Source organism: Dendrobium catenatum, unplaced genomic scaffold (assembly GCF_001605985.2).
Source record: "Dendrobium catenatum unplaced genomic scaffold, ASM160598v2 fragScaff_scaffold_31, whole genome shotgun sequence".
NCBI lineage: Eukaryota > Viridiplantae > Streptophyta > Magnoliopsida > Asparagales > Orchidaceae > Dendrobium > Dendrobium catenatum.
Genome location: NW_021318493.1, coordinates 301,957 through 310,300, shown reverse-complemented (window position 1 = coordinate 310,300; position 8,344 = coordinate 301,957).

Genomic DNA, 8,344 nt, shown 5'->3' with positions numbered 1-8,344 from the left:
TTGAATACCCACTTGATTCCATTAGCACTTTGGTCCTTTATACTTTTCATTAGTTCCTATACATCATTTCTAAAAAAATCATTTAGCTCTTCTTTATTGCTATGATACAAAATTTATCACCTAGGGCTTGATCTATATTTGGTGGGTTCTATCATAAAAATAAAAGTAGAATGGATAACTTCCTTCCTAGTCCATGCCTAGATCTAATACCTTTAGATGGGTCAACTAAGATAAGTTATTTATGATTATTAGAAGATTATCTCCATTTTCTCGGTAGTGGCTCCTGAGGTTCTACTCTATCTCTTATAGCAATGGTTTCTACCCCTTGAATGACCTGCACTTCTTCTTCATAAGCTTTAGATTAAGAGGTCCAATCTGATTCTTCAAATATCACATGGGTAGACTCTTAGACTAATAAGGTCCGCTTTTTAAAGATTCTATAGGCTTTCCCTATAAGATGAATAATCTAAGAAGACTCAATCATTAGATTTTGGATCAAATTTCCCAAAGGGTCCTTTTCTATTTATCATAATAGTACATTTACCCCCAAAAATATACAACTGTATCGTACACTTAAAAAGTTCAACGACTGTCTTGTTCAAGGTGGATCTAATATTCACCCAATTTAAAATATAACAAGATGAATTAACTGCTTCTATCTAAAAGTATTAGCGAGTATTTAACTAGCTTGGCCCTAGAATCTTCTACCAAATTTTATTTTTCCTTTCAGCTATTCCATTATGCTCAGAGGACCTAGGGGTAGAGAAGTTATGTTTTATACTTATGTTTTGACAGAAGGATTCAAACATATTATTTTTAAATTCTCCATAATGATCATTGTGGATGGTTGAAATTTTGCATCTTAATTTCATTTGAATCCTAGCGGAGAACATTCTAAATCCTCAAATGACTTACTCTTATGTGCTAGGAATCTAACCAAGTAAATTTAGAGAAGTCATATACTACTATAAATCCATATATCTTCCCTCTTATTGCAAAGTTGATCCAAGCACTGTGATATTGCTGTAACAAACATTATTATGTCTATAACAGCTTTCTCCTATTTCTGAGATATTTTGTTTTATTTTTGTGTGTACTAATATTTTAGAAAATTAATCTATCGTTCACTTATAATTCTGATCAGCACAAGACTAGGTAGATTGGGGTAACATTCAATTTTCATTTTATTCTATTTTTTCCATTTTTTGAGTTGTGCCACATAATTGGGTGGATTTCTTTATTGAGTAACCTTGCACATATAGAGAGGGAGAGAAACAAAATTTTTCTAAGAGAGTTTTTTTAAGAATATTGTATTATACAATGTTAGCTTCGTATTGAAAGATTTTTTTTTGTACTATAAGATTTTAATTCATACTATACAATTTATTGTACTTTGTAAAAACCTTAGCTGCTAAAGGTTAAGAAAGTTACTAATTTGGTGTTGATCGTATAGTACAATTTGGTTTATACTTTGTAAGAAAAAAATGTTTCCGCCTCAACTTTTCCCTCTGGCAATTTTGAGGCGAGTCTAGGGTTCCTCTTTGGGCGTTCGTCTAGTGTTTCCTGGTCGGACCTCTTATGTTATTTCCTCCTAGTTTTTGGTGATGTGGTTTTTTGATACCTTTGGCTTTTGTTTTGAGACCATAGGTTTGCTTTTTGTTCTTGTTTTGGGCTATTTTCTATATGATGTATGGATTCTCCACTCAATTTTCTTCTTCTTCTATGTTTTCTATCTTGTTTGTGCTCTTTTTGATCTTCCGTTTTGTTTTGTTCGTCGATTTTTGTGGGTTTCGGGGATGACAACCCCATCATCATCTTTCCATCTCTTGGCTACTGTTCCGAATGGAAAATCCCGTCTGTTTAAGGATGTGCATGCTGGTTCTTCTTCTTCTTTTCCCCCCTTCCAATTTGTTCGCACGTCATTTAATGGTCTCTTCACCTTAATGTTTGATGATATTGTTGTGGTGCAATTTGTTGCTCCTTTTGCACTTACTCTCGTGGGTAAGTTAGTTGTGAAGTGCCCTAACCTAGATGTTATCCATAAATTTTTTGAATTTGAATGGTTATTTCTAAAAGGTTGAATTTGAAAAATTTTTAATCTTTTATTCTCATTGTAAGATGCACGGACATGGTTTGAGTGAATTCTTTATATTGCTCCAACACCTCAAGAAGGAAAAAAGAAATGGTTAGGCATACTAAAATGTAAGAGGGCAATTCGAATGTTCATGTTAATGCTGTTGTGAATCATGATGTGGTGGAAGGTAATGGAGTTATACCTCAGGGTAAGGAGGTGGTTGGTTAGCCTTATCTTATTAAGTATGGTCCCCCCCCCCACCTTCCATTGCTATTGGGGAGGAAAAATTATTACCTAATCTCTCTAATAATATATCTGATCCATCTTCTTAATCTATTCCATCTATTTCACTACAAAATTTATCTCAAGTGGTTGTCTTTGATGTTAATACTAACGGATTTAATCCTAGCCAGTCTATGAATGATAATGAGAAGTTTAATGTTCTAATTCATATAAGAGATGAGCCTTTATTGTCGGTGGAAGGTTTGGCTCCTCAGGTGAATCTTCCTTTGGTCCAAATCGAGAGTGGGAAGGATTTATGTAGAGGAATTGACAATAATTTTTCTACTATGGAAGATGGTGTTTTGTTAGTGGAAAGTGAGCAGCCTCTTCCTAAGGGCCATCTGGTAACTTAAACGATAGTAACCCTATTATATGATCATTATCATTGTGATGCTTTTACTGATACGGAAGTTGATGTTTTGGATAAATGTTATGCTAGAGAAGATCATGATTTGAGTTTCTCCAAGGGTTTCGATAAGCTTGGTAGAAAACCCAAAAAATGTTATCTTACAGTCTCCTAGAAGCACTCGATTGCATACTTCTCATTAATTATGTTTTTTATGTTTAACGCCATTATTTGGAATGTCCAGGGTATTAGATGCCCCTCCTCTAAGTTTAGAGTTTAAAATTTATGTCGTATTCATAATGTGACTATTATTATTTTGCTTGAACCTCTTATTTAGGTGGATAAATTAGTTGGTATTGCTAAATACCTAAGCTTTAAACACGCTAAGTCGAATGTTACCAGCAAAATTTGGGTTTTCTAAAAAGATTATGTCAGAATTGATATCATTGGAGACTTTACTCAAGTTTAACATTATAATATTGAAAGTTCTAATTTCCAATGTTGTGCGTATTTGGTTTATGCTGCTTCTTCTCGTTATACTAGATGGATTTTGTGGGATCAAATCATGAATTTTCATAGTGTTTGCAACATTCCTTGGCTGGTTCGTGGTGATTTTAACAATATTATGAACCCGACTAAGCATATAGGAGGTTCTCTTCCTATATATCAGTCAATGGAGGATTTTAAAGATCCGATTATGGCATGAAATCTCATTGATATTGGTTTTTCTAGTAATAATTTTACTTAGCATTATGGGCATTTGTGGCAAAGGTTGGATAGAGTTCTTTTTAATAATTCCTGGCTTAACTCTTTTAACTTGACTAAGTTTAAACACCTTAGCCGTACCCTCTCTAATCACTCCCCTCTTCTTATCTACATTAAGAATAGTACCAAGGGTTTCCCTTCTCAATTTAGATTTCAAGACATGTGGTTGCAACTTGAGTCTTTCCAAGATGTCGTCCAAAATAATTGGCAAGCTCCTCTTTTCCCGAATGATGCTATTTTTGGTATGAATAGACTTTGGCCTAAACTGAAAAGGCTTAAGCAATTTTGGAACTCGTGGAATCATAATGTTTTTATGGATCTTTTTTCTAATATTTTAATTTTTGAAGATAGGGTTAACTCCTTTGAGGATCTTTGTCGTGGGATCCCTTTGAGTCCAACCTTTGTCTTTTGAATGAGGCTAAAGTGGATCTGTGTAAGCTTCAAGCTCAGAAAGAAATCTTGTGAAAATAGAAAGCTCCTATCTAACATTTTGGCGGAAGGTAATAATAACAATAAATATATTCAAACTTTGGTGAATAAGAAATGTGTTATTAACTGCATTTATAAAATTTCTCATGATGACGGCTCTGTTACTGAGAATAGTTTTGAGATTGCTATTCTTGCAATAATTTTTTTTTTCAAAATCACCTTAATAAATCATTTAATCCTACTACTATTGCTAACACATCCATTATTCCTAATATTGTTTATTAAGAGGAAAACTGTAGCTTATCTAAGCCTCCACTTCTTGATGAGATTAAAGATACTTTACTTAGTATGAATGCAAATTATGTGGCTAGTCTGGATGGCTTTACTACTAAGTTCTTCTATAAAATGTGGCCTATTATTTTTAATGATATTTTATCTACTATCACTGATTTCTTTAATGGTTCTCCTATTTCGATGTTTTTTTCTTCTACTTCTATTATTCTGATTCCCAAGAACGATGCTGTGAATTCTTGGAATGATTTTATACCTATTAGTTTGTCTACTATTTTTTATAAACTTCACCCTAAAATCATGATGATCTGATTAAATATTTTATTTCCTAATCTTATATCTCCCTTTCAAATGGGATTTGTCAAATGTCGTGCCATTGCTGACAATATCTTGTTGGCATAGAAATTTTTTTTCAAGACTTGGATGCCAAGGTAAGAGGTGGTAATAGGATTACGAAATTGGATATTGCTAAGGCTTATGATAATATTAAATGGGGTTTTATTTATAATATTTTATGCTTATTTAGTTTTGATTATAATTTCATCAAGTCTTGTATTGAAAGTCCTTTTTTCTCCACTATTGTGAATGATAAGAGCCATGGTTTCTTTAAGGCTTCTCTTTGCTTGAGGCAAGGTGATCCCATATCTCCTGCAATCTTTATTATTATTATAGAATATCCATATAGGGGCCTAGCTAATCTTTTTTTTTTTGTATAAATGTCCTAGTCTTTATTTCAGAATTTTAGGTGGTATTCAAATTTCTCACTTATGTTTTGCTGACAATTTCATTGTGTTTTCGAATGCTTCGATGAATAGGAGTGATAAAATTTTGAGTTTTTTTAACAATTTGAATCCGTTAGTGGTTTGGCTTTTAATAAGCATAAGTGATGTTTTATTGTTGCTAAAAATGTTTCTTCTGATCGGGTTATGGATATAAAGAATCTTATTGGTTTTACTCAAGGTGTTTTGCCTTTAAAATATTTAGGTATTCCTCTCTTTAAGGGAAGAAAGAAGTCCTTTCTTTTTAATGATTTAATTTTTGCGGTTCAAAATATATTGTCTTCTTGGGATTCTAACTTCTTAAGTTTTGGTGGCCGTCTTATTCTCATTAAAAGTGCTCTTTGCTCTATTCTGATCTATAGTTTTCAAACACTTTTTCCTAGTAAGAATGTGTGCCATAGAATTGATAGAATTCTTAATATATTTTTTTTTAAGTACTAGGAATAATTCAAAGATTCATTGGATTTCTTGGGGTAAATGTTGCGGTACTCTACAAGAAGGGGCTTTAGGGTGTAAGACTTTGTTAGATCTGGCTTCTTATTTTTCTTTCAAATTGTTGTATAACCTTAGGTCTAATGTGAGTCTTTGGGCCAATTTTATGATGGCCAAGTATTGTGGGGGGAGACATCCTTCTAGGTGTAGTCTTTCTAAAGGCCACTCTAAAGTTTGGCATCAGGTTTGCTTGGTTAAATGGAAGGTGTAGCCTTCTTTAGTTTCGGGTCTTAGTAATGGCAATATTTTCATTTGGTAATATCGGTGGATAAATGGCCAGTCGATGGATTCTTTATTAAACATTTTATCCATTGCTAAGCTGAAGGTTAACAATTTATTTTCTACTAATGCCTAGGATTTGGAGAGGCTTTCTGCTGTTCTACCTGACTTCATTATTTATCTTGTTTTAAAGATTTCGCTTAACAGTAACTCTAAGGATGTGTTACTTTGTACTTTTACTAAAGATGGTTCTTTTAGAACTAAGGATGCAAGGCTTTCTTTTAGAACTAAAAATGAGTCTTCTAATCTTTTAAAAATGATTTGTCATAAAGTATTCCCTCTACGGTTTCTATTTTTATTTGGAGAATTCTTCACAAGCTTATTCCACTGATGAGATTTTGAGGAAAAGAGGATTTATGTTTCCCTCTAAATGCAAATGTTGTTTCCGTGTTGATAATATGCATCATGTTTTCATCTCAGTCCCATTACTATTAAGGTTTGGTCCCTTTTTAAGGACTTATTTCATCTTAACTTTTATAATACTATTAGTTCTATGTACAATTTGCTTGATTGTTGGTTTGCAGGTCTAAAGGCCATGTCAAAAATATTATTCCTCTCTTATCCTATGGTTCCTTTGGTTGAAGAGAAATGATTCCCATTTCAATGGGGTTGTTATGAATCACTAGAGAATCATCCATAAAGTTAAGGATAAAGTGGCTGCCCTTTATTCTGCCAATTTACTCTCGGTTAAGAATTTTAAGAACTATCTATTTAACTTTACTTCGTTTGGTATTAACTTGATAGTGGATAAGTTCCAATTCATAATGACGTGTATTAATTAGTCTAAGCGTCATCCTAACTCTTTTAAGTTGAATGTGGCTAGTGCTAATCTGGGAAATATTATTGGTTTTGGTGGTTTCATTAGAGATTAAAATGACACTTTCATTTTAGGTTTTGCTGGGCTAGTTAATTATGGTGATATTAATTATGTTTTTTTCTCTATTGTGCTTCATGGGTCAAATCTCTATGCTATTCTTTCTCTTAGTAATACTATTTTGGAGGTTGGTCCTTATTTTGATTTAAATTTTCTTCTTAAAAAAGATGATAATACTTGTTCCTTTGCCCTGTTCTACATTCAAAGAAACATTAGGGAGACTTTGAACACTCTAACTACTCCTTTTCTATCATACTAGATGAGGGGAATGAGTCTGCGCAGGCTTTGGCTACTTTGGGTTGTAATTTTACTAGTATGACTGAGCATTCTCTTGCTCAGCTGCCTATTCTAGTTCAAGAACTTAATAGGCTGGATCACATTGGGTTATCTTATGTAAAGCTTTAAATTCGGTGGTTTGGTTCTATTTTGGTGGCTAAGGGTTTCCCCTCTATTGATTCTTTGGGGTGTTCTTACTGCCTTGTTTAGCTTTTCTCTTAGTGGTTCTATTCTATTTTGCTGGTTGTGGGGTTCTCCTTTATGGTTGTATTGGGTGCTCTTCTAGCCTCTAGGCATTTTTTTGGTTTTTTTCTGATCCGTCAGGTGTATTACTGCTTCGAGTTCTTTGTGGTTGTATTGGTTTTGGTGGGTTGTGTTATTGGTGATTGCCTCACTTTTGTGATTGATGGTCCTTATCGCATCTATAATTGGTGTTTGAAATTTTTTTCAATTATGGAATGGGTCTGTTCTTCTCTATTTGGTTTCCTCTTTGGGTTGGTCTTTCTTCAATTTCTAGTTCTTGGATCATAGCTCTCAGGTTGACCCCCGTTCAATTTGTATGGTGGTGGATGGGCCTCCCTTGGTCTAGTCTACTTTGCTAGTGGTGATTATTTTATTAGTCTAGTCTGCTTTGCTATTGGTGATTATTTTTCTATGGTGTCTGAGGGTTATTATTGCAAGGGTCACTAGTGCCTATATCTTTTTCATGATTGGCATTGGCTTAATCATTTATATAAGCTAGATATGTTATTATCTATTGTTGGGAGCCTCATGGTTGTTGATGATTTCAGCATTTTACTTCTATTTTGTGGTAGTTGGACCTTCTTTTTGGTTGGTTGGTTGGTTGGTCTTTCTTTATGTTGCCACTTGGTTTTTTCCAGCTCACCCCTAGGGTTGGTGTTACACTATTATTCAGCGAAGGTTGTATGACTTTTACTATCATAATTCTTACTGCTTATATCCTTGTGATAACAATTTCTTTAATATATGTTATTTTTGATCCTTGTCTACTATTTTGTGGGTTATCACTTGGTCTTGCAGGACATTATTTATTCAGGTCTCAAGGCTGATAGGATTTTTTATGGGAAGCATATCGTTCAAGCTCAATATTTTTTTCTTCCTTCTTTTTGGTGCTCCCTCTTGCGCACCGTAGGATGTATCTAGGGTTACTTATACTTTTGTGTAGTAGGGACCTTGTGCTCGTAGGTTTTTTTTTATTTTAATATTGTAGCTCTTTTGAACAATAGAGGGCGTAAGGTGAGAGATCCTTGAGGGAGGGAAGAAGTAGAGCTTAGTGATAGAAGAGAGGGAGATTTTATTAGGGAGAAAGTATTGAGGGGATTCATAAGGTTTTTTCAACCAAGAATCTTCCCTAATATCTAAAAGCAAGTTCCTGGATTTTTCCTGTGGCTCCATAGTAGAAGTTCCTCAGCAAAGATCATGGTTCTATAACCATC